Below are 24,907 nucleotides of genomic sequence, written 5' to 3' on the forward strand. Positions count from 1 at the left end.
GTTACTAAATAATGAATGGGTCAACCAGGAGATGAAGAAAGAAATGAAAAGATATCTTGAGACAAACAAAAACACTATGACCCAAAATCTATGGGATGCCGCAAAAGAAGTCCTAAGAGGGAAATTCATAGCATTGCATGCCTACCTAGAGAAACAAGAAACATCACTAATCAACAGTTCAAAAGAACGCAAAAAAAGCCCAAAGGGAGTACAAGGAAGGAGATAATAAAGATCAGAGCAGAAATAAATGAAATAGAAACCAGAAAAAACAATACAAAAGATCAATGAATCCAAGAGTTGTTTCTTAGAGAAGATAAACAAAATCAATAAACCATTAGCCAGATTCATTAAAAAAAGAAGAGAGAGAGGACCCAAATTAATAAAATCAGAAATGAAAGAGGAGAAGTGACAACAGACACCGCAGAAATACAAAAAAATTTAGGAAACTTCTATGAGCAACTATACGCCAACAAATTTGACAATCTGGAAGAAATGGCCAATTTTCTAGAGGCGTACAACCTTCCAAGGCTAACTCAAGAAGAAACAGAAAGCCTGAACAGTCTGATTACCACCAGGGAAATTGAATCAGTAATCAACAATCTCCCAACAAACAAAAGCCCTGGACCCGATGGCTTTACAGATGAATTTTACAAAACGTTCAAAAAAGAATTATCACCTATACCCCTCAAGCTCTTCCAAAAAATCCAGAAGGAGGGAAGACTCCCAAACACTTTTTACGAAGCCACTATCATCCTGATCCCAAAATCAGACAAAGACACCACAAAAAAAGAAAACTACAGACCAATATCTCTAATGAACATAGATGCAAAAATTCTCAACAAATTATTAGCAAACAGAATTCAGCAATACATTAAAAAGATCATACACCATGATCAAGTGGGATTCATCCCTGGTATGCAAGGGTGGTTCAACATCCACAAATCAATTAATGTGATACACCACATTAACAAAATGAAAAATAAAAATCACATAATCATATCAATAGATGCAGAAAAAGCATTTGATAAAATACAGCAGCCATTTATGATAAAAACCCTTAAGAAAATGGGAATAGAGGGATCATATCTCAACATAATAAAGGCCATATATGATAAACCCACAGTTAATATCATACTCAATGGGGAAAAGCTAAAACCATTCACCCTAAGATCAGGAACAAGGCACAGTTGCCCACTTTCTCCACTTCTATTCAACATAATGCTGGAAGTTCTAGCCACAGCAATCAGACAAGAAAAAGAAATAAAAGGTATCCAAATACGTAAGGAGGAAGTAAAATTGTCATTATATGCAGATGACATGATACTATATATAGAGAACCCTAAAGACTCCACCAAGAAACTATTAGAGCTGATAGATGAATCTAGTAAAGTAGCAGCATACAAAATTAATATTCAGAAATCAGTTGCATTTATACATACCAATAATAAAACATCAGAAGGAGAAATAAAAAAAAACAGTCCCATTTACAATTGCTTCAAAGACTATAAAATAGCTGGGAATAAATTTAACCAAAGAAGTAAAAGAGCTATACTCAGAAAATTGTAAGACACTGAAGAAAAAAATGAAAGAAGATACAAATAGATGGAAACACATACATGTTCATGGATAGGAAGAATTAATTTAGTTAAAATGTCCATACTGCCTAAGGCAATATACATATTCAATGCAATTTCTGTCAAACTACCAACGACGTTTTTCACAGAAATAGAACATATAATCCTAAAATTTTGGGGGGACCATAAAAGACCGCAAATAGCCTCAACGATCTTGAGAAATAAGAACAAAGTGGGAGGTATAACAATACCTGACATCAAATTATACTACAAGGCTACAGTAATCAAAACAGCATGGTACTGGCATAAAAACAGACACATAGATCAATGGAACAGAATAGAGAGTCCAGAAATAAATCCATGCCTATATGGCCATTTAATCTACAACAATGGAAGCAAGAATGTACGATGGGGTAAAGACAGTCTATTCAATAAATGGTGCTGGGAGACCTGGACAGACACGTGCAAAAAAATGAAGCTGGACCATCTCCTTACACCATATACAAAAATAAATTCAAAATGGCTTATACTTAAATGTAATATCTGAAACCATAAAATTCCTAGAAGAAAATATAGGAAGAAACTTCATGGACATTACCCGGAGTAAGATTTTTACTGATATATCCCCTTAGGCAAGGGAAGTGAGATAAAAAAATAAACATGTGGGATTACATCAAACTAAAAAGTTTTTTCACAGCAAAAGAAACCATCAATAAAACTAAAAGGGACCCTACTGAATGGGAAAAGATATTTGCCAGTGATATATCTGATAAGGGGTTATTATCACAAATTTATAAAAACCTCACTCAACTCAACTCCAAAAAAACAAACAACCCAATTCAAAAATGGGCAGAGGACATGAAGAGACGTTTTTCTAAAAAGGACATGCAGATGGCAAACAGACATAAGAAAAAATGCTCAAACTCACTAATCATTAGAGAAATGCAAATAAAAACCACAATGAGATACCACCTCACCCCAGTCAAAATGGCTATCATCAATAAATCAACAAACAACAAGTGTTGGCGGGGTTGTGGAGAAAAGTGAACCCTTGTGCACTGTTGGTTGGATTGCAGATTGCTGCAGGCACTATGGAAAACAGTATGGAGGTATCTCAAACATCTGAAAATGGAACTACCTTATGATCTAGCAATTCCACTCTTAGGTATCTATATGGAGAAATCCAAAACTCTAATTCAAAAAACTTTATGCACTCCTATGTTTATTGTGGCACTATACACAATAGCCAAGACATGGAAACAACCAAAATGCCCATTGGTACACGACTGGATTAAGAAACCGTGGTACATTTATACAATGGAGTATTATGCAGCCATAAAGAAGAAATCTCACCATTTGCAACAACATGGATGGACCTGGAGAACATTATGTTAAATGAAATAAGTCAGACAGATAAAGACAAATCCCATATGATCTCACTTATATGTGGAATCTAAAGAAAAGAAAAAGTGAATGAACTAATCAGAAACAGTTTTGGACACAAAGAGGAAAAACTGAGGGTTGCTAGATGGGAGGGGGTGGGGATAAGGGGGAAGGTGAGGGGATTATAAAACAGTCAGTAACCACAAGATAGCCATGGGGTTTTGAAAATTAATTCGGGGAATGTAATCAATAATGTTGTAAAGATTTTGTAGAGTATTCAATGGACACTTGTCTCATTAGGGAAACAACCTCAGGGATGATGTAGATGCCTGATCACTGCACTGTACACCTGAAGCTGAAGCTGAACAATAATGAATGTCAACTACAAGTTTGTATGTATATGTATGTACATATATATATGTAAAAAAAAAAAAAAGAATAAGGAAACAGACTTCATCTCTTGCTGGGAGAAGTAGTAAAGTATTGTGGTCATTTTTCCATCTTCCCCAATGACGCTGAAAAGAAAGGAAGAAGAGAGGTTGTGTCCTGTGGAATCAGAGGAGAGTTTCTTTCTGGAAAGTTCCCCAGGAGAGGAAGCAGCAAGGCCACAGTCTGTCCAGGAGGGGCCCTGGGGTGGCAAATTGTTCTTGTGCTCTCAGAGAAGCATAGCACATTAGCATGTGTCCTTCTGTGCTAAAATTCCAGGCCCCAAGATCTCTACTATAAATGACACAGAAGTCCTTGGCAAGAAAAGTCAAGTTCACCAACCTCTCTTCTCTTTTTCAGGAAGCTAGTGAGAGCAAGAAGAGCAACTACACCAAAGTCTGCACAAGTGACAAAAACATAAATTTTGAGAAATTAAGAGAGGTCATTGGAACACTAAGTTCCTTCAGGACAAAGGCCTCTGTTTGTCATTGGCAAATGTGCGTGAAAAAAGTATGATTACAAAACATTTGACTCAGCTGTATTCCAACTTTCTAAAGAGAAAAATATTTACTTATGTGTAAGGCTGGAAAAATGACTAAAGAGATATGTACAGCACAATGCTAACAGTGGTCAGTCTTCTTTGCTGGGACAAGAGAGTTTTTATTGTCTACTTCTCTGAACTTTCCCAATTTTCTATAATAAACCTGAGTTACTTTAGTAATCAGAAAAAAAATGTAATTAAAAAAACTCACAATGCCTAATTGCTTCAACATTTTAAAAGAAAGCTCTAAGTTATTTGATTATATTACTAATGGTATTTGCTGGAACTGACGGAGGAATTTTTCCTGAGAGTCCCCAAATGATGTAGATGATGTTGGATCTGCCGGCAGTTTCTGGGTGTGGGCCGGGATCCCCTATGGGGGTGTCCCGTGACTGAGGCAAAAGCTCCTACTTTTATACCTTCCCTTCCTGCTTGGGGAAGGGGAGCTGTTAGAAGAAGGGAACTGGTGCCTTCTAATGAAATTCGTCTACCAGGTTTGTTCTGCTTGTCCACCTTAAAGGAATTAGCAAAGTAACCCACTCTTATCTATCAGATCTGCTCCGTTTGTCAGGCCAAAAGGGAATTTTATGATTAACCTCAAGGCCTTGTTACATTTTATCCTGGAGCGAAGGAGTGATTTCAAAACCTGGAGTTTTAGGGTATGGCTGTCTTTGTTTATTCCACCAGGGACCTCCCTGTCTACTTAGGGACGCGCTAGCTAACCTGTACCAGAACTGGGGCTTCTTTATTTTTTCCTTTAAAATTATCCTGGGGCACTAATTTGTACACTAAGGTCATGAACTCTTAATTTCAAATTCATAAAGTAAAATGTTTTAATTAGTGCAATTTTCTTCCATCTGTATCCAATCCCTCACTTCTCTAGATGACAGAAGCTCAAAGTGTTGCAGAGAAATGGCAAGGACCAAGAAACTCAAGCGGCAGGCAGAGATCAGGGAGAACACAGCTTTATTAGCCGGCAGGCTCAGCGGGGATCCTTCCCAAAAGACTGAGCCCCCAGCAAGGTTTTGAGCAGGTTTTTATGGGTTGGGGAACTTCCTTGAGTCGGGGAAGGGATAGGTGTCGTCTGGTGATTGGCTCAAGGTGTGGCTTGGAGGGGGTTATGCAGAAGTGGGCTGGGGCTTAGCCTGGGACTTCTCTCTCTGATGGGGCCACCATTTTAGCTCATTTCCACGTGGCAGGGAACCATTTTAAGGTCAGTTTCCCCATCATGTCCCCCCTGTTGATGATCGTAAGTGCTAACAACTTAGAAATCATCATATTAGCTAAGAGGACGATAACCCCGTAGGACAAGGATCTGGCTGTAGCCCGATGGGTGACGGAGGTCTCTATGAAACGTAAGTATGAGAAGGTTGGGTGGCCAGCGAATTTTTCCCGGCAGTCTGAGAGACAGGAAAGGGAGGTTGTGACTCCTTCCCAGGGAACAGATAGCATGAGAAATAGCCAAATCATGGTTGCTGCCTAAGACAGGTTAGGGAGAGGAGGCAAGCAGCCTAGAACAGGAAGTAGAACCTAACATTCCCTTTTCCAGTGGTGACCAGCTCGGTGGAAGGATGCAATGAGACCAGCAAAGGGTAGAAACCATAGGAGTCCAATAACAGCGAAGACAGAGGCCGGGCAGACGACGGCGAGGCTCATCCAGGCTGTTTCTTGAGGGTCAGATGGAGTGGACGGGCCCGGCGGTCCAGTCGTCAGTCTCTGGCTGGGCTCCTTTAACCCGAGTGTGATGGATCCACAGGACAATGCCTGAAACTAAGAGCGGTGGGAGTAACAAGTACGACAGTGTGAGGGCCTGTCCACCGGGGTCAGAGGTGATTGCGCTTTCAATCTTTGACCCAGACTTGGTCTCCCGGGGTAAAGGAGTGTACCAGGGTACTGCGAGAAATGGGGGCCCTTTCCAGAATGTAAGCATGTACATCTGTGAGGACCTTGCCTAGCACAGCCATCTGGTTTTGGAGGCTGGAGAACCCCAGCTGGCAAATGTCACCAGGGAGATGATTAGCAGGGGAGGGGGCCTCCCGAACATAATCTCGAAGGGAGAGAATCCAGATTTGCCAGGGGTGCAGGGCATCCAAAGGACGGCTAGTGGTAGGTGGTCCACCCACCCTAGGGAGGTCTCCTGGTGGAGTTTAGCTAGTGTCTCCTTAAGAGTACGGTTCATGCGTTCAATTTCCCCTGAGCTTTGTGGTCGGTATGCTGTATGGAGTCTCCAGTTGATACCCATAGCTCTGGCTACCATCTGGAGGAGTTATCAGAGCTGGCCCATTGTCACTGTGGATAGAAAGTGGAATCCCGTAGAGGGGGATAATTTCCCTGAGGAGGACCTTAGCTACTTCGCAGCTTTTTCAGTTTGAGTGGGGAAAGCTTGTTCCCACCCGGAGTAGGTACAAACCAAGACCAGTAAATGCTTAATGTCACGGCATCTTGTCATGTCAGTGGTCGACTTCAAGGTCCTTAAATGTGCAGCACCGCTTCTCTAAATCCTGGGATGGGCTAGGGCCGGACTTTGGATTGTTCTTTGCACAAGTGAGGACCTAGTATGGCTGGGATGAAGAGTCTTCCATATGGCAGTTGCTACCACCCTTGTGGCAATCTGGTGGCCCCTTCTGACTTTGCCCATCTGAGTTTTTCTTTTGTGTACCGTGGTGGTAGTGTCAGTGACCAAGAGTAGCTCTAAGGCTTCCCATTGCTACTGATTTGGCTGTGGTGTTGGCGAGCCTGTTCCTGACTGCTGAGGGCTCGTTGTCCCTCTGGTGGCCCCGACAACGGATAACCGCAACCTGCTGGGGAATCCAAATGGCTTGTAGGAGCTTAAGGATTTCTTGTTTATTTTTAATAGTTTTTCCCTCACGGTCAGAAGGCCTCTTTCTTTGTCTGTAGCCCCATGGATATGGACGGTAGCAAAGGCACACCGAGAGTCAGTGTAAATATTGACTTTTCGGCCCTCGGATAGAGTAAGGGCTCTTATTAGTGCCCACAGTTCTGCCCGTTGGGCCGACCATCCCAATGAAAGTGCCCCTGCCTCGAGTATCTTGTCTGTGGTGGCTATTGCGTACCCCGTGTTATGTTTTCCATCCCTCAGGAAGCTGCTGCCATCAATATACAGAGTAAGGTCCGGGTTAGGGTGTCGACTGTCCTGGAGGTCAGGTCTGGTGGCGTAGACCTCGTTGATAACTTCTATACAGTCATGTTCTGGATCCCCTTTCTCGGTTGGTAAGAAAGTGGCTGGGTTCAGGGTGCACACAGTTTCTAATGAGATCTGAGGGTTTTCCAGGAGTAGCCCCTGATACTGAATCAGCCGTGCATTCGACAGCCATCGGGGTCCTTGACTGTTCATTAAGGTGGTGACCGAGTGGGGTACTTTAACTATGAGTCTTTGGCCTAACGTGTCTCTGCAGAGCTGGGCTTTCTTCCAGGAGACTCGATACTCCGTCTCGGTTAAGTGGGACAGGAGTGCCCGTGTCGCGATTTGGCACTTGGTCTCGGTGGCACAGGCTAGGAGCAGATCATCCACGTATTGCAATAGAGTGCAGCGGTATTCTTCTCAAGGGAAGGTGGCTAAATCTGAGGCTAGCGCTTCCCCAATGAGGGTTGGGGAGTTTTTGAAGCCCTGTGGGAGCCGAGTCCATGTCAGCTGCAGCTGCCAGCCAGTATCAGGTTCGGTCCATTCAAAGGCGAGCAGTGATTGGCTCTGGGGCACCAACCAAATGCAGAAAAATGCATCTTTCAGGTCCAGGCAGGTGAACCATCCAGCCTCTGGGGGCAGCTGACTGAGGAGAGTATACGGATTTGGGACTACGGCGTTGGGACTATGGCGTGTAGGGAGACTGTGGCTTGGTTCACCGCTCTCAAATCTTGTATTGGCCGGTATTCTCCATTAGGCTTCCTTACCGACAGGAGGGGCATATTCCATGGCGACTGGCACTCTACGAGTATCCCTGCTGCTCTGAGATGGGTGAGGTGTTCTTGAATCTCTGGCCCAAGCTTCCGTGGAGATAGGGTATTGGCGTAGCCGTTGGGGTTGAACTCCGGGTCTCAGTTCCACCAAAACTGGGACTTATGTTTTGCTAGCCCAGGCGGGTTATCTTTGCCCCAAACCTCTGGGAAATCGGCCCTGTATGCTTCGGTTCTGTTCTACACTGCCCGTCCCGTAAAGCCTCCATTCTTTTTCCCTCGGGGTGGTGATAGACAGAATAAGTCCCTCTGATGGGGGCTGCAGTGACATGGTAGCTTGGCCTGATGGTTTGAAGGAGATTTGGGCCCCTAATTTGGTAAGGAGATCGCGCCCCAGGAGAGGGACTGGACAGTCCAGTAAGTAGAGGAACTCATGTGACACAGTGTGTCCTCCCAATTTACAAGTCCGAGCCTGGCAAAACGGTTGGCTCTTAGCTTCATCCCCGCTGGCTCCCATTATGGTGACTCTGTGGTCCCCGAGAGGTGCCACCGGCGTGGTGACTACTGAGTGTTCTGTTCCAGTATCTACCATAAAAGTCACTGTTTGGCCCCCTACCTCTAAGTCAACCATGGGCTCGTGGGGGCTGAGTTCAAACGAACGCTGTCCTCTTTAGTCCGACTCAATTCCTGCTAATCCTATGTAGTCGGGCTCCAGGCTGATTGGGTTGGGACCACGGGGAGGCCGAGGCTGGAAGCAAAGTGTCTAGAAGTGGCTAGGCCGTGCCAGCTGTTGGCCATGTTGCGCAAGGAGGTGGTGGCGGCTCTTCGTCTGGGTCCCCAGAACCGTACCCAAGGAGGAAGGGATTGGGCTATTTCCAACCACGAGTCAACTTAAGGAACTGGTCTGGATGTCCTGGGGTCCCCGTGACAACTAAGTAGACTTGGCGAATCATGGGGAGGTCAAGAGTACTTTCTGGGGGCCATCCCACATCAAAACCTGGCCACTCCAGCTCACAGAAAGCTCGGAGATGTCTGGGGGTCATTTTGACCCCGCAGTCGCCTCCAAAACCTTTCCTGAAATTCTTTAGCATGCAATCTAGAACCGTGGGCTTCCCGTGTTTCCCTCCCATGATGTTCAGTGTTGTGCAGACAAGGGAAGGGTTTCAATCAGGCGCCCACCTGGCCGGTTCCCTTGCGGGAACTTTGGGTGCGTCTTGGCTAAGGTGTGCCCTTATAAACCCCAGGCTAGGTTGCACCCCGAGAGTGCAAATCACCGTTATGCCTTATGATGCTTCCACAGAAACGCAGGCTGAGGCTCACTGGGTTCCGTAGGCGACAGGCCATGGGTCCACACAGAATCCCATTTGGGACCAAGCACACACACACTCATTCAGGGAGGAAAGACGCCCTCCCCCGGAATGGCCCTAACTGGAGTCCGAAGTGGGACTCAGCGGGAGGTGATCAGGCTCCCCTTTTGTCATGTGGCACAGGACTGACTTGGACAGTGGCCCCGGGGGCTTACCTGGTCCGATGGGAGGATCCAGCTGGTTGTCCCCGGTCCCTCTCAGCAGGTCCAGCTGGGGAGGTGCGGGCCGCGGTCACTCGGGTAAGGTCCGGTAAGGGGTCCACAGAAATCGGCAGGGTGCACCTATACCCTTCTTGGGTTCCCTGTCGCTCTGCAGCCCGCCTCTCGCCCCACACTGGTGGCACAAGGGGCCAGTGCGGTTGGATTTCCTGGTCAGGGAACCAAATTTTGCAGAAAAATGGCAAGGACTGAGAAACTCAAGCGGCAGGCAGAGACCAAGGAGAACACAGCTTTATTCGCCTGCAGGCTCAGCGGGGATCCTTCCCAAAAGACTGAGCCCCCAGCAAGGTTTTGAGCAGTTTTTATGGATTGGGGAACTTCCTTGAGCCGGGGAAGGGGTAGGTGTTGTCTGGTGATTGGCTCAAGGTGTGGCTTGGAGGGGGTTATGCGGAAGTGGGCTGGGGCTTAGCCTGGGACTTCTCTCTCTGATGGGGCCACCATTTTAGCTCATTTCCACGTGGCAGGGAACCATTTTAAGGTCAGTTTCCCCATCAAAAGGTCTTGAGCAAGTGAGATACCCAGACACCATCACACTGACTTCTTCATGCAAATAACTCTACACAGCTGTGATTTACTATCTTACTTGTTATGGGAGTTTTGGTTCTTCTTGCAGACGCAGTTAAGAATCAAAGGTCAGCAAGCTGATTAACATGTAAGCAGGGTGTATTAGTGATACATTCTCAGGGAAAAGAACTGGCCTGGCTGAGGTGGGGCAGAGGGAGAGAGAGAGAGAGAAGCCTAGGTTCCTGGTATTAGTGATATGTTTGTTCTCAGGGAAGAGAAAGGACAGAATCAAGGTCGGGGAGTGGGCGAGAGGGAGAGAGAGAAAGAAAAAGAAAGAGAAAGGGGGAGAAAGAAAAGGGGAGAGAGAGAGAGCGTTTGAAGGCCAGAGAGAGAGAGAGCCCTTGTCCTGAGAACTTACAGTTTGCTGGGTGGGGTGAGGGAGTTACGTATTGATTTGGCGGGAAAAGTGGTGCATGCTCTTTTATGGGAGGGCGTGATATCCTAAGATGGGTGGAGGTTTGTTGACTCAGATTCTTACCTTGCCCCAGACCACCTCTTTTCATCTTTTGTTGTAAAGAGACACATGGCTGGAGGCAGTCAATTAAAGCTAGTTATGAACTTATTCTGTAGGCATTATGGACCCCTTCCCAACTCCTTCTTCTTCATTTTCTAACTTCTACCTCACATTACTCTTTGTTTTTATCAGGAGTCAATATACAGAATAGGCATGCAAAGAACATTTCTATATCTTCTATAAAAGTACTGCCAAAGAGCTTCTCTGTCTTTGGTTCATGGTCTTTTCCATGGAGATCCCCTCATTAGATTCCCTTTGCAAACATTATGAGGAAGTTGGGTTTCTATGATGCACGGCTGTGCTTCCTATTAGGAGACAGTGAGATAAGGTCATCTTGATTTCATTCATCTTGAAATTCATCTTGATTTCATTCATCTTGATTTCATTCATCTTGAAATCATTCATCTTGATTTCTCTTTGCCTTTGCTGCTGGGAAGCTTAGAATCAAATTTGGTGTTCAATTAAGGGAACCCCCTCCAGGTGAGCTTCTCTGTCTTGAACAGTACCACCATGTATCTCATCTGTCTCATTTCCTGCTTGGATTGGTCAAATACTCTAACTGGACTTCCTGAATCTCATCTTACCCTATTCCTCAACACACAGCCCCAACAATAACAAGAAGCCCTTCTTCCACAACAGCAGGGCAAGTGGCCTTTGTAACATGACAGTCTGATCTTGTTACCTACTAGTTAAAAATCTTTCCATATGAAGTCTCAGCTCCTTAGTTTCTCTTGCATGTGTCTCCATTGACCTCTCTCAACTCCCATTTTGCTTCACTCCAGCCAAACTGAATCACCACGTCACACCCTCTTCTGTGATGCTATTTGCCTGCCTTGAATGCCCGTCTCTTTGCCCTACCCCTGCTCAGCACCAAAAGTGTCATGAAGTGAGTCCCCACAGTTGTCCACAGTTCCCCTGAAACAACAATGACCACCATGAATTGAAGGGTGGGTGTCCTTATCTGTCTCTAGCTCTAAAATGCAAGCCCCGCGGGCTGGTCCCAGGTCTGTCTCCCATTGCATCCCTAGGGCCAGCACAGTGCCTGGCCTACATGTAGGAAATGCTCACTGAATATTTATTAGAAGAATGAATAAACTCATTTTCTGGCATAGAAATCTCTTTCTTCCACCCACCTCCTCTCCCTAACCCTCATTATTTCTCTGTTGCTTTGTATTGTGCATTTCTGTAACCTTAAGCCAACCTGTAGTAGATCTTTTTTAAAAAAAATGGCCACAATCTCCGATTCATTGCGGCATACCCTTACTGCAAATCCTATCAAGGGTTGGGATCTATTTCCTCATCCCTTGAGTCTGTGCTGGCCCCTAACTAATAACATGCAGCTGCTTGAATATGGCTGGCTTTGCATTAGCTCGGGCAGTTCTGCACGCTTCTACTCCCTTTTGGAACTGTGCTGCTGTCATGAGAACAAGCCTGAGCTAGCCTGCTAGATGATGAGAGACAATATGAAAGCCCCTCCAGCGCCCCATGCGACAGGACAGCCTGGGGGCAGCCAGACAAGTGAGTGAGACCATCATTAACTAGTCAGCATTATAGCCTGCCGACACCTAAGCCCTGTGGGGTCAGCTGAGCTTGGCTCAGCTGGGTGCACACACCTGGCTTGACAAACAGCAATAACAAAGCCTCATTGTTCAAAACCCCTCTGTGTTAAGGTGGCTTGTTCTGTCCTGGTAGCTGACCTCGAGTGACACCATCTCCATCAGGTTCATACTTTGAAGTCTCCAGCGGGTTAAGGTACAGACCCCAAATCTGTTTTTAAGGACAGAATTATAAAGTGCACCCAAAGTTTTAGGTGACATCCTTTTGGTCTCCACTCTACTTGTTCTACCTCCCCTCCACGCTCTCAAAAAAATTAATTCCTTTCCCCTGGACTTTACCTAACATACTCACATTTTCCTCGCACTGGGATCCTTTGAACTAAACCAGTGACTGGCTTTGAAGTCTGTGTGGGCTGGTGCTTGTAAGCACCTCCGTGACCTCCAGCAAAATTTAACTTCTCTGAATTCTAATTTTATTGTCCTTAAAATGGGTGCTATAATTCTACCTCCAGGGGATTTGGAAATTCATTCATTCATTCATTCACTCATTCCATGAGTATTTACTGAGGGCCTCCTTTTGTTCTAGGCACTGGGGACTTGCTAGTGAGCAAACGGAGGACTAGCCTCTGTCCTATGAAGCTTACACTCTCCCAGAGGGAGACGGTAGCAAGCAATGAACAGAGTAAAGGAGAAATGATGTGGCGTGACTGGAAGAGGATCAGGAGGGGAGAGACAGGCTTGGCAGTGTGGGTCCTGGTTGCAATTTTCTACAGAAGTCAGGGTAGGTCTTACTGAGAAGATGATATTTGAGGCGAGGCTTGATGGAAGTGGGAGTTCGTCTTACAGGTGAGTGGAAGCAGAGCGTGTAGGCAGGAAAATAGCCAGGCGTAGGCCCTGGTGTGGGAATGTGCCTGGTGTTTCTGAGGAGCCTGTGAGTCTGGAATTGAGTGCAGGGAAGAGCAGCAGGAACAGGCAGAAAAGGGAGACTTGGGTTTTACTCTGAGTGACATGGGCAGCCAGGGGAGGGCTCTGAGCAGAGAAATGGGGCTTGCAGCTCGGCCATCACATCCGGACAAGGAGTGAGTGCTCCATACTCAGTTTTGAGACAGGCAGCATGAAGTTGCTGGCAATACTTCAGTCTAGGAGACAACAGGGCCCCTCGAGTAATGGCAGGTATGCCCCGTGGCCTGGCCAGAGGCCACCAGGGCTTTCTGTAGCTCGTAGTCTGTCAGTTCTATTGATGTGGGTGATGTTGGATCTGCCATCAGTTTCCCAGTATGGCCGAGATGGTGTCGCATGAAGCCAAGGAACGGAAACACAGACCAGGAAAGGCAAAAAGTTTAAAAAAGAGGACAGTTTATTAGGCAGGAGAAGAGGTTGCAGTTCCCGAGGGGGAGGGGGTCCTGAATGGAGGGTGCCCTATGATTGAGGCAAAAGCTCTTACTTTATACCTTCCCTTGCCTGCTTGGGCAAGGGGAGCTGTTTGAAGAAGGGAACTTGTTTGAAGAAGGGAACTGGCACCTTCTAATGAAATTTGTCTACCAGGTTTGTTCTGCTTGCCCACCCTAAAGGAATTAGCAAAGTAACCCACTCTTATCTATCAGATCTGCTCCGTTTGTCAGGCCAAAATGAATTTTATGATTAACCTCAAGGCCTTGTTACATTATGTCCTGGAGCAAAGGAGTGATTTCAAAACCTGGAGTTTTAGGATATGACTGTCTTTGTTTATTCCACCAGGGACCTCTCTGTCTACCTAGGGACATGCTAACTCTCCTATATCACAGTTCTCCTACTTCTACACACAGCTCTGAGCCAGGGAAGCAAATGTGCATGAAAGACAACTATAGCCTGCTCTAGAGGCTTTCTGTTGATGGAAACAGTGTCACCTGAGGTCAACCACCAGGAAAGATACAGTGAGCCCCAGGGGAAAACTCACCCGGGGGCAAGAGGACGTGTCAGCCATTCTGTGAGTTTATGGTTAAACTCTGTAACCCAGAAATCCAGCTTGGGGCACTCTGGCCAAGAGTGACTACATAAGGACTGTGACATTCCCTCTTAAGAATCAGGGAGCTGATGTGGACAGTTGGGTCATCAAGGGCTCTAGCTGATACCAGTAGCAGCAAAGGAGCAACACAATGAGCAGGGCCAGTTTTCTAAATCAACCCAGTATGAGAAGTAACCCCCATCTGGGCTTTGTACACCAGTCAGTTTCTCCATTTTCCCTGGCTTGGGCATAGGTGTGACCCCTTTGGAGTGGTAAGGACCTGGGGTTCTGGGAAGTAGGGGGGCAGTGTTAGGGAAAAAGAGAGAGAAATACAGAGGCAACGGGAATGCTACTAATTAGACAAGAGGAAGCTTGGAACCAGTAATGTGAATATTAAGAAGTGACATGTCTTTATTTGTATCCTAAGCTACTGGAGATGGTCAAACCAGCTAATTGACCATTGTTGCTCTTACTACTTACGTGCCTCCTGGAGAGTGTGTGAGTCAGCTGTGCTATGACTTTGTTATACCTAGGTCCCCCTTCCAACCTCTGTCAAGGTGTCTACAGACTTGAACCTTCACTGTTAGTCAGGACATGGACCATGGCTACCTACTGAGGTGGCACTAAGCTAGGAGACAGTTACTCCCAGTGAGCTGTGACTGGCAGTGACGTCTGACTGGCAGTGAGCTCTGATTCACAGGGAGTTCTGACATGCAGGGAACTCTGACTTGCAGTGAGGTCTTACTAGCAATGAGCTCAGACTGGCACTGAGCTCACACAGGCAGTGAGCTCTGAGTGGCAGTGGGCTCTGACTGGCAGTGAGCTCTGAGTGGCAGTGGGCTCTGACTGGCAGTGAGCTCTGAGTGGCAGTGGGCTCTGACTGGCAGTGAGCTCTGAGTGGCAGTGGGCTCTGACTGGCAGGGAGCTCTGACTGGCAGTGAGCTCTGAGTGGCAGTGGGCTCTGACTGGCAGTGAGCTCTGACTGGCAGTGAGCTCTGAGTGGCAGTGGGCTCTGACTGGCAGTGGGCTCTGACTGGCAGTGAGCTCTGAGTGGCAGTGGGCTCTGACTGGCAGGGAGCTCTGACTGGCAGTGAGCTCTGAGTGGCAGTGGGCTCTGACTGGCAGGGAGCTATGACTCTCACAGACTTCTGATTCACAGGGCGCTCTGACTTGCAGGGAACTCAGAATGGCAGTGAGCTCTGATTGGCAGTGAGCTCTTACTCGCAGAACCCTGACTCTCAGTAAGCTCTGAGTCCCAGTGAGCTCTGCCAGGCCATGGGTTCTGCCTGGCAGTGAGCTCTGCCTCGCAGGGAGCTCTGACTTGCACTAACTGAATGATACTGGCCAAGTCAGTTAGAAGCTGTTTGCTTCAAGGACACTTAGAACACTTTTTCTCTAACTTGAATTCTAACTTGAATGTGTGAATTCCCAGGGGATCTTTACCAATGCAGCTTCTGATATGGTCAGTAGGTCTGAGATGGGACAGGAGCTTCCTCTTGAAACAAGCTCCCAGGTGATTCTGGTGCTGCTGAGTGACAGTAGAGTGTAATGATGTGGTTCCATCTCTGGGCCCATCATAATCACCTGGGAAGCTCGAAGCACATGCAGTGTCTAGCTTCACCCCCATAATTATTCTCATTTCTTTGGGTTGGGGGGATCTGAGCCCTGGAGGGTTAAATAATCTACCACAGTGATTCTACTGTGCAACTGGGATTGAAAACCACTGATTTGGTCTATGGTCCTCACCGTCTAGGCCTGTAGGTAGGAAACTATATAACTTCTCCTCCAAGTGGGAACACATTTTAGAGTGAAAGGGTTCACATGTGATAATCACACAGGTTCAGCAGGTGTAAATTAGAGCACTGCTGGACAAATCTGGATATGTAGTCAATCTCACAGTAGCCTGGTAGGGACTCAGCCCTGCCCAGGTCACAGAAAAGGTCAGTGACAGCACCTGGACTTGCAACCCCGGAGCCTGATTCTGAATTGAGTCCCCGTTTCACTTCCTCATAACCTTAATTACTCAGCTTGTGAAATGGGAACAGGAATGCCTGTCTTGTTAACGCTAATCTAGGGTGATTATGAATATAAACGGAAGCCGTCATCCATGAAAATATGCTTTAAAAGGCTGAACCACTTGATGGAATCAGACGGCGTTTGATTAGTGTAAGTCTGTAGTTACCAGAGCCAGTCTGAGATCTACCGGCCTTGAGTTAGAGTGACCACTAACAAATAATAAATGGGCTTTATTAGCTAAAATAACATGACAAAGAGGAAAAGTGGGGAGATAGGAGTCAGAAAGGCATTTAATAGAGAGGAGTGTCATTCCCTAGATCCAGTTGCTTAGGCTGAGGATAAGACAGGAATCGCAGAGTGGCCCACAAGCTAAATGGGGATCAATATTCTCTAAAAATAATGAAATTAGTGTGATACATAAATAGAAGCATGGTGTGTCTAAGCCATGAGTTCCTTGTAGTAGACCTCTCGGATTTGAGGATGGTGTCCACGTGATGAAGGGCAGAGATGACATTGGAATCAAAATTATCATAGTGGCAGTGGAGGGAGCTGAGGGGTTGCAGATAAAATCCCTTCCAAGCAACACATTTTGCAGATGAAAATACTGAGGCCCAGCAATGCTAAGTGAGTTCTACTCAACAATCACCAATTAACTGGTTGAGCCCAGATTGGGCTCCAGGTCTTGGAACAATCACTCCAAAGTCTGTGTGCTTTGTGTGCTGATGTCTAAAGAAATGCCAGTTAGGACTTAAACAATAACAATGACCACAGTGCGATTATAACAGCCCCAAAACTAACAGTAATCCTCTATTATCATCTAATATTCAGTCCCAGAAAATATTCAATTTTCCCCAATTATCTCAAAAACATATCTTTATGGTTGGTTTGTTCAAATCAAAACTGTACTTCTAGCTCAAATTCCACATGGCATTGGTTGATAATTCTCTTAAGTCTGTTTTCATCTATAACAGTTTTCCCTCCCTTTTTAAATTCTATTTATTAGTTGAAAAAAGAAAACCTGAGTTGTCTGTCCTGTAGCATGTACCCCAGAACAGATTAACTGCGGTCCCCTGTGGGGATTCTGGATCTGTCGTCCCTGTCAACCACAGCGCATGGCCTGATTCGTGCTCAGGATTTAGGCAGTACTCCTTTACTTCCATCACACCACATCAGAAGGCTCAGCACGCAGTGTTGGACTCAATCTGCGGTATCTAAAAAGGGAAAAATGATGTGGCGTTATACATTTGTGCACACCCATAGATGTACAACATTACCCTAATATGAACTGCGGACTCTGGGTGATGACAATGTGTCAGTGTAGGTTCTTCAGTTGTAACACATGTCCACTCCGGTGGGGGTCTTGGTAGTGGGAGAAACCATGCGTGTGCGGGGGCAGAGGGTACATGGGAAATCTCTGTGCCTTCCCACCGATTTTGGTGTGAACTAAAATTGCTTTAAAAAACAAAGTCTATTTTTAAAAAAAGTGAAACAATGGCTTTATAGTACTCCAACATGGAGGGTGACGAGGAGGGAGAGAAATGAAATAAGAACGAAAAAGATGGTTGCTGAAGTGGGGCCATGGACACTTGGGTTCATTGTACTATTCTCTCTACTTTTATTATGTATTTGAGAATTTCTATAATAAAAATTAAACAAAACATTGCCGAGAAATGTCCCTAAGAAGATATGGCAGACACAGTTGGTTGCTTCTAAGCCAATGCCACCATGTTCTTTTTCTTTCTTCAAAGAATCTCAATTCTGTTCAAGTACGTTAATGTAGTTATCTGGCCAGGTGTGCTGGCAGCTCCAGCCCCAGGAGTGAAGGCAGTGGTTCTATGCTATAGCTGCCATCTACAAGGCTGGCTGCTTTATGAGATGACCTGTGCGAAGCACTCAACAGAGGAAATATCAAAAGACATCTCTTGTGTTCATCACTGCCTTTAGTCTTCACAGCAAACCAATGAGAATATATCCCCACTTTACAGATGAATGTGAGGCTCACAGATGTCTCATAGCCCTGGGAAAGGCCGGAAGGCTTAGATTTGTGCAGCAACTCCAAAGCCCACATTTTAACCACACTAGGTTACACTTTCAGGTCTGATACGATGTATTTTCACTGGGTTTTCTCTCTAGGTTGGTTGTACTTCACAAAAATTTGTAATTGGAGGCAGACTTTTTAGGAACAATGAGATAATATTTGATATTGAAAGGACACTCTATGGTCCTATGGTGATATTTTTCACATTTTTCTGACTATAATGATCTCCTAGAGTATTTGTTAAAATGCAGATTCTGGAGAAGGGGCCTGATAATGTAAATTTTTAACAAAACACCTTCCCCCCCATGTGATTCTCATAATTAAGCAACTTAGTGAAACTGCATCACAGCACTGACTACAGGCCCAGATGAAGAGGATTTACAGTGGTACCTCGGTTTTCTAACGTAATCTACGAGCTCTGAAACATTCAAAAACAGCTGACAGCTAGGCCTCAGGATCTTGCACGCAGGGAAAGCTGTGTGACATATTCGATTTCTGAGTCGTATTCAAAAACCGAAGCATTTCCTTCCGGGTTTACGGCATTCATAAACCAAAATGTTCGTCAACAGAGATGTTCGAAAACCGAGGTACTACTGTATTAAATCTAAGCAGAGAGAGGGACCCACGGCCCTGCTGGTGCCCCATTATCAGCAGGCAAGTTCTGATTACACACACAGTGGGTCCATTCAGAGGCGGGTCCAGCCAGGAATTTTAAATTAGAGTGAAAATTCTAGACTAGCTGTGGCTGGCCATCACATCTGTAAGTACATGTGAGAGCATGGTCAGTATAAGAGAAGTGGCGGGAAAGCAGAAAACAGAGATCTTACAAAAGAAAGCAGTGGGACGGTGGAAGGGGGTGACAGGGAGAGAGGGAGAGAGACAGAGAGAGAGAGAGAGACAGAGAGACAGAGAGAGACAGAGAGAGAGAGACAGAGAGAGAGAGAGAGAGAGAGAGAAGAAAAGGGAAAAAGAGAGGATCAGGGTGAGAGAAATGGAGAGGGGAGGAAATATAGAAATGGCGGGGGAAAGTGGAGAGAAAAGGGAGATAGAATTTAGTGGGTTAAATAGTGACCCCCCCAAAAATATATTCACCAGAACCTCAGGATAGGACTTTACTTGGAAAAACAGTCTTTGCAGATGTTATTAAGTTCAGGATCTGAATGCTGGGTATAGGGTGCGTCCTAAATCCAATGACTGATATTCTTATAAGTAAAAAGAGAGGGGGGGTTTGCACAGAGACACAGGGAGGCCGTGTGAGGTGGTGGAAGAGGCTGGAGTGAGGTGTCTACAAGCCAAAGGTGCCAAGGATTGCCAGTGGCCACCAAACCCTAGGAGAAACGCCAAGAACAAATTCTTCAGAACCTCCAGAAGGAACCAATTCTGGATTTAGACTTCTAACCTCCAGAACTGAGAGAGATTAACTTTATGTTGTTTTATGGAAGACCTAGGAAACGAATTCATCCTAGGAGATGTAAAATACCAACCATAGGAGAGGAAGAGAGGACTGGGAGGGAGAGGGAGAGAAAGGCAAAGGAGAGAAGCAAAAGTGAAAGTGTGAAGGGAGCGAGATAGCAAGAAGGGGGAGGTGTTTAGCCCCGTTCAGCCTCTTCCCCAGTATTCTTGCCCCTTGACATCCTGGTTTGTCTGAGGATTCTGCATTAGGTTTCTGAGAATCTCTGCATTCTCACATGATGCCCCCTTTGCTAACCCAATTTCTCGAGAGGTGTCTGTTCCTCATACACTGGCCGCGTAGTGAAGAGTGCAGAGCTGCCATTGAGCCCCCATCGCTTGGGCAGCATAGGCTGGCACTGGTACTAGGAGCAAGGAGGCTGAAAGAGACCAGGCACCCCAGAATGGCGCTGTGCACGTGGGATGTATGGGGAGCAGGTGCAGTTGGTGACCAGCCGCTCTCTGGTGGATGATGCAGCTCCTGAAGTCCTTGCATCCCTCCACCTCACTCCATGGCAAGCTGGCTTCCTGGGACCATGCCAAATGTTGATGAGCCACCTGTCTTCTCCTCAGCTTCGCCAAGGGCTTGATGGCCTCCTCTGCAGCTGGTGCCATCAGGGTCGGCCCTCAGTAGGGTGGTCAGTGGGGATTCCTTCCACCACACCAGCTGGAATGCTCCAGAACAAAGGCAGTGGGGCACACACTTGGGGGTTTTATAGACACTTTCTCTTTCATGTAGTGTTATTTATTACTGATAATCGCTAACACTTTAAAAACCCTTCCTGTGTGCCCGTCACCATGCTAAATGCTTGACAGACATCATCTCAGATTCTCCCAATAACTCCAGCCATAGGTGGTGCTGCAATCCCACATTAGAGGGACAAACGGAGGCAGGTCAGGAAGTAAAGACCCAGCCTAAGGTCCCCAGCAGGAGACGGACATGCTCAGGGTTTGAGCCCACAGGCTGCCCTTTCAGCGCTGAGCTCTCTCTGTGGGTGCACCTTGAACAAGGGTAGCCCTTTGTTGTCACAACACTCACACACTCATTTGTTAGTGAAAACAAGATAGATTTTCCAGCATTTTACTTGGGAGAATGAAGACCTGAGCAGTTCTTCTCTGGGCTTCCCAGCCCTGGTGCCTCCCCTCTGTTCCTGGCGTCTACATCTGGCTATTCACCCTTAGAGGGATGGGAGGGTCAAAGGAAAATGGGAGTGAGAAGAAGAAGGCTGAAATTCACTTTACTCTGATGTGAAAGTCTGAAAAACAAAGCCCAAATATAAGCTTATTTCTTCACTTCCCTTATGCTCTTCCTCCAGACTTCCTGGGGTTCGGATTAGAGCTCACCCTAGTTGCCCTGATTCGTCCTTCCAGCAGATTAACTCCCCCATCCCAGTCTTGCTGGGGTCACCATGATGTCACCTATGGTTTACCACGTGGGTTTTGGAGTCCGGGCAACTGGGCTGGAAACCTGGAGGCAGGCCTGCTATGGGTGGCTGAGGGACCCAAGAAGAGCCAGGGTCAACTCTCTGGGCCTCACTGCCTCACTGACAAATCAAGACAACAGTAATATCCAAAAACCACACTTTAAATATGTGTTGTTTGTTGCATGTCAATTAGCCCTTAATGAAGAGATTTCCAAAAGCACAATACTGTAGTGTTTAGGAATGCATACTTCGGTGCCTTCAACAAAGCAAGAAAGTGAGGGAGAAAGTTGTGGCCTAGATAGGACAGGAGGCTTCTGGGGTATGCAAACTTATCCTTCCTTAAATTGCATAATATGGCTTGCTTTATATTTCTATTGGACACTGCTGTCTTAGAGAATTCTTAGTTTCTCAGTCACATCTGCAAGTTTTCTGCACTTCCCTAGGGAGTAATTCACTTGAATCTGGAAGCTGAGATTTATTTCAAGGAGCAAAGGGGCACCTGACAGTAGCTTTTACTCTCTCAGCCTGCGATTCCCTTAAACACAGGTTTTTTTCCCTCCAATTTCTCTGGTGGGGAGGAGCCATCAACTTGCGAATTCCAGCAGCTCAGTCTTGCTCGATCCAAAGCATCATTTCTATCAGCATCGAGCCTATAGCAGAGGTTCTTTCTGGTCTTGTTTGGCTGAGTAGGTCTTATTCTTAAGCCCAAAAAACCCCATGCTGGGATGACTTCCTAAGTGAGGTCAACAGGCATGAAAAAGCTGGAGGCCGAGGAGAGTGCAGCCCTGCCAGGAGAGCAAGCACCTTGCTGGTGGGCCCTGCAGTGACTGCCAGGGAGTATGGCAGTTTTCAGGGCCAGGAATATGCTGGGTCTTGATCTGGGTGCTTGTTTGTGGGTGCCATCACTTTATGAAAAGGCATCAAACTATACATTTATGATGTGTTCTCTTTTCTGTAGGTATGTTTATACTTAATTTAAAACATTACATAATAAGACAAATAGAATATGAGTGAGAATCTCAAAAAAATACCATAAGGAGGGGCAGGCAGATGGCTCAGTTGGTTAGAATGCGAGCTCTTAACAACAGGGTTGCCAGTTTGATTCCCACATGAGCCAGTGAGCTGCACCCTCCACAACTAGGCTGAAGACAATGAGCTGCTTGCTGAGCTTCCAGAGGAGCAGCCGGATGGCTCAGCTGGTTAGAGCGTGAGCTCTTAACAACAAGGTTGCTGGTTCAATTCTCGCACAGGATGGTGAGCTGCACCCCCTGCAACTAAAGATTGAAAAAACGGCAACTGGACTTGGAGCTGAGCTGCACCCCCCACAACTAAATTGAAGGACAATGACTTGACTTGGAGCTGATGGGCCCTGGAAAAACACACTGTTCCTCAACATTCCCCAATTAAAAAAAAATACAATAAGGAGAGAGAATTAAAACCCTGTGACAAAAAGTCTCTAGGACAGAATGTGAAAAGAACTTCCATCATTTATTTTTTAAAATGTGTCAAATAGGATAAATAAAATAAAATATAACATTTGTGACAGATGCTTTGAATGGCCCCTGTGATCCACCTGTGGTGATTTCCTTGTGGGTCTCCTCCCCTTGAACATGGGTGGAACTTGAGACTTGCTTCTAACCAATAGAACTCAGTAAGTGACCATGTACACAATTCCATGTACATGATTACAGTGCACGGGGTCCTGCTGCAGTCTCTGTCTCCCTGCTAGCCTGGAGGAAGCAGTCATCCGTGTTGGGGAACTCCACGTGAGAAGGATTCACCCTGTGGTGTCCTCCAGGACCTGAGGTGGCCTCTGTGCAACAGTCAGCAACAGGCTGAAACCTTCAGTCCTAAACAAGCAGACTGATTTCTGCCAACAACCTGAAGGAACTTGAAAGCAGGTCCATCCCCAGCAGAGCCTCTGATGAGACTGCAGTCCCTGCTGACATTCTGAACACACCCTGGTGAGACCCTGAACACAGGACCCAGCTGAGCCATGTTGGGACTCCTAAAATTAATACAGTGTGCAGTGGGTTGCCAGTTGATTTTCACTGAATGAAAGAACCCTAAAATATGGGTTTTCAAGGTCTCAATCTCTCCGTCTCTCTCTCTTTCTTTCTCTCTCTCTCTCTCTCTCTCTCACACACACACACACACACACACACACACACACACACGGATGAGCCTCAGACATCACTTATGGATGATTTAATGGGTAAGGGGAAAATCTTTCTGAAAATAATTTTTTAATGAAATTAAAATATATTTATTGTAGAATTTTTGGAAAGTACAGATTAGCAAAAACAAACAAACAAAACAACAACACATAAAACCACCAATTTCTTCATTGAAGATGTATTAAATTTAGAATACCTGTAAGTAACCATGATTGACATGCATAAAGATTTGATTTTATGCATTTATAAAAATAATACTTGCTCATTTTAACAAAGTTGGGAAAACGGAAAGATAAAAATGAAAAAAAATGCAAAGCCACCAGTAATCCTACTCACAGATATAATCCCTGTTAGCATTGAGACATGTCATCTGTGACGTGTGTATTAGTCTGCTAGGGATGCCATAACAAAATCCCATACACTGGGTGGCTTCCACAACAGAAATATATTCTTTCATAGTTCTGGAGTCTGGAAGTCTGAGATCAGGGTGGTTGGGTTCTGGTGAGGGCCCTCTTCCTGGCTTGTAGAAGTTCACCTTCTAGCTGTGTCCTCATGTGGGAGATGGGGTGGGGAAGTGCTGCCTAGTAACTCTTTTTATGAGGAACTAATCCTATTGTCTCAGGGCCCCACTCGCTTAACCTTAATTATCTCTTGAAGGCTTTATCTCCAAATATAGTCACACAGGGGTTAGGGCTTCAACATATGATTTTGGGGGGAGACGATACAGTCCATAGCAGTGTGTGTACAAATTTGTTTTTAATTAACAGTAGGATTTTATTCTGTTTTCACTTAGCAAAACATTCTATTTTCTCACATCATTTGATATTCTCCTACATTATTTTTATTGGTTGCATAGTATTCCTGCATAATACCTGCATAATGACTATATGAACGTACTATTAGTTGTTTAAGAAATCTAGTATGAATATTCAGATGGTTTTCAACTCTTTTCCATTATAAATGGCATAGGAATTAATATGCTTGTAGTTTAATACGCTTTGTATATTTGCATGATTAATTCTTTCATGATAGGTGGAAGGCATTACCTTGAAGAAATTATCAAAAAGGAGCTCCTATATCTTTGCCTTTGTTCTAAGCTATGTTACAGCAGAGAACAGAAAGGCAGATATTATTTGGAATTTAGATCTTGCATTTCCCCTGCAGCTTTAGAAACCTCAGATCTCAGGGAAACATTGTTCTTATAGAACCAAGGAGTTAGCCTGGAGGTCCTGCATTAGGAAGAGCTTCCAGAAAGGCCCTTGGCATGCACAAGCCGTGTGCCCTGAAGCTGTGTGTGGGGGTCACTCTTCAACCCCTTTAGGGAAATGTTATGGAGGTTGAGTTATGAAGACCAGGTTGCAAGTTAGAGAAGGAGCTGGCAGGGGTATGTCAGGCCCTTCACTTGTGTTCTAAATTATAGAAGAAGTGAGAACAGAAGAGAAACCACGCTAGCAAACACATGGCTGGGCGTACAGAAACTGGTGATATTGGGTGGTATTAAGGAGATGGTTTTGGGCCAAGACATCAGCCTACTCAAATCCTGCTTTAGACCATCCTTCCTTGGGAAAGATAAAGATGGAGAGAATGAAACTAAGGAATGCATTGTAGTAGGCATTTGTTGGTCTCCTCAGCATTTTCAGTCTCCTCAGCATAATTCAGTCTCCTCAGCATTTGTTTTCCATTCTTTGGGTAACAGCACCCCCCTCCTTCCTTTGGGGACCAGCCCTTGCCCAATCTCTGCCCAGGGTATAGATACAAAACCCA

Source organism: Rhinolophus hipposideros (genome assembly GCF_964194185.1).
Source record: "Rhinolophus hipposideros genome assembly, chromosome: 14".
In the NCBI taxonomy this organism is placed as follows: Eukaryota; Metazoa; Chordata; class Mammalia; order Chiroptera; family Rhinolophidae; genus Rhinolophus; species Rhinolophus hipposideros.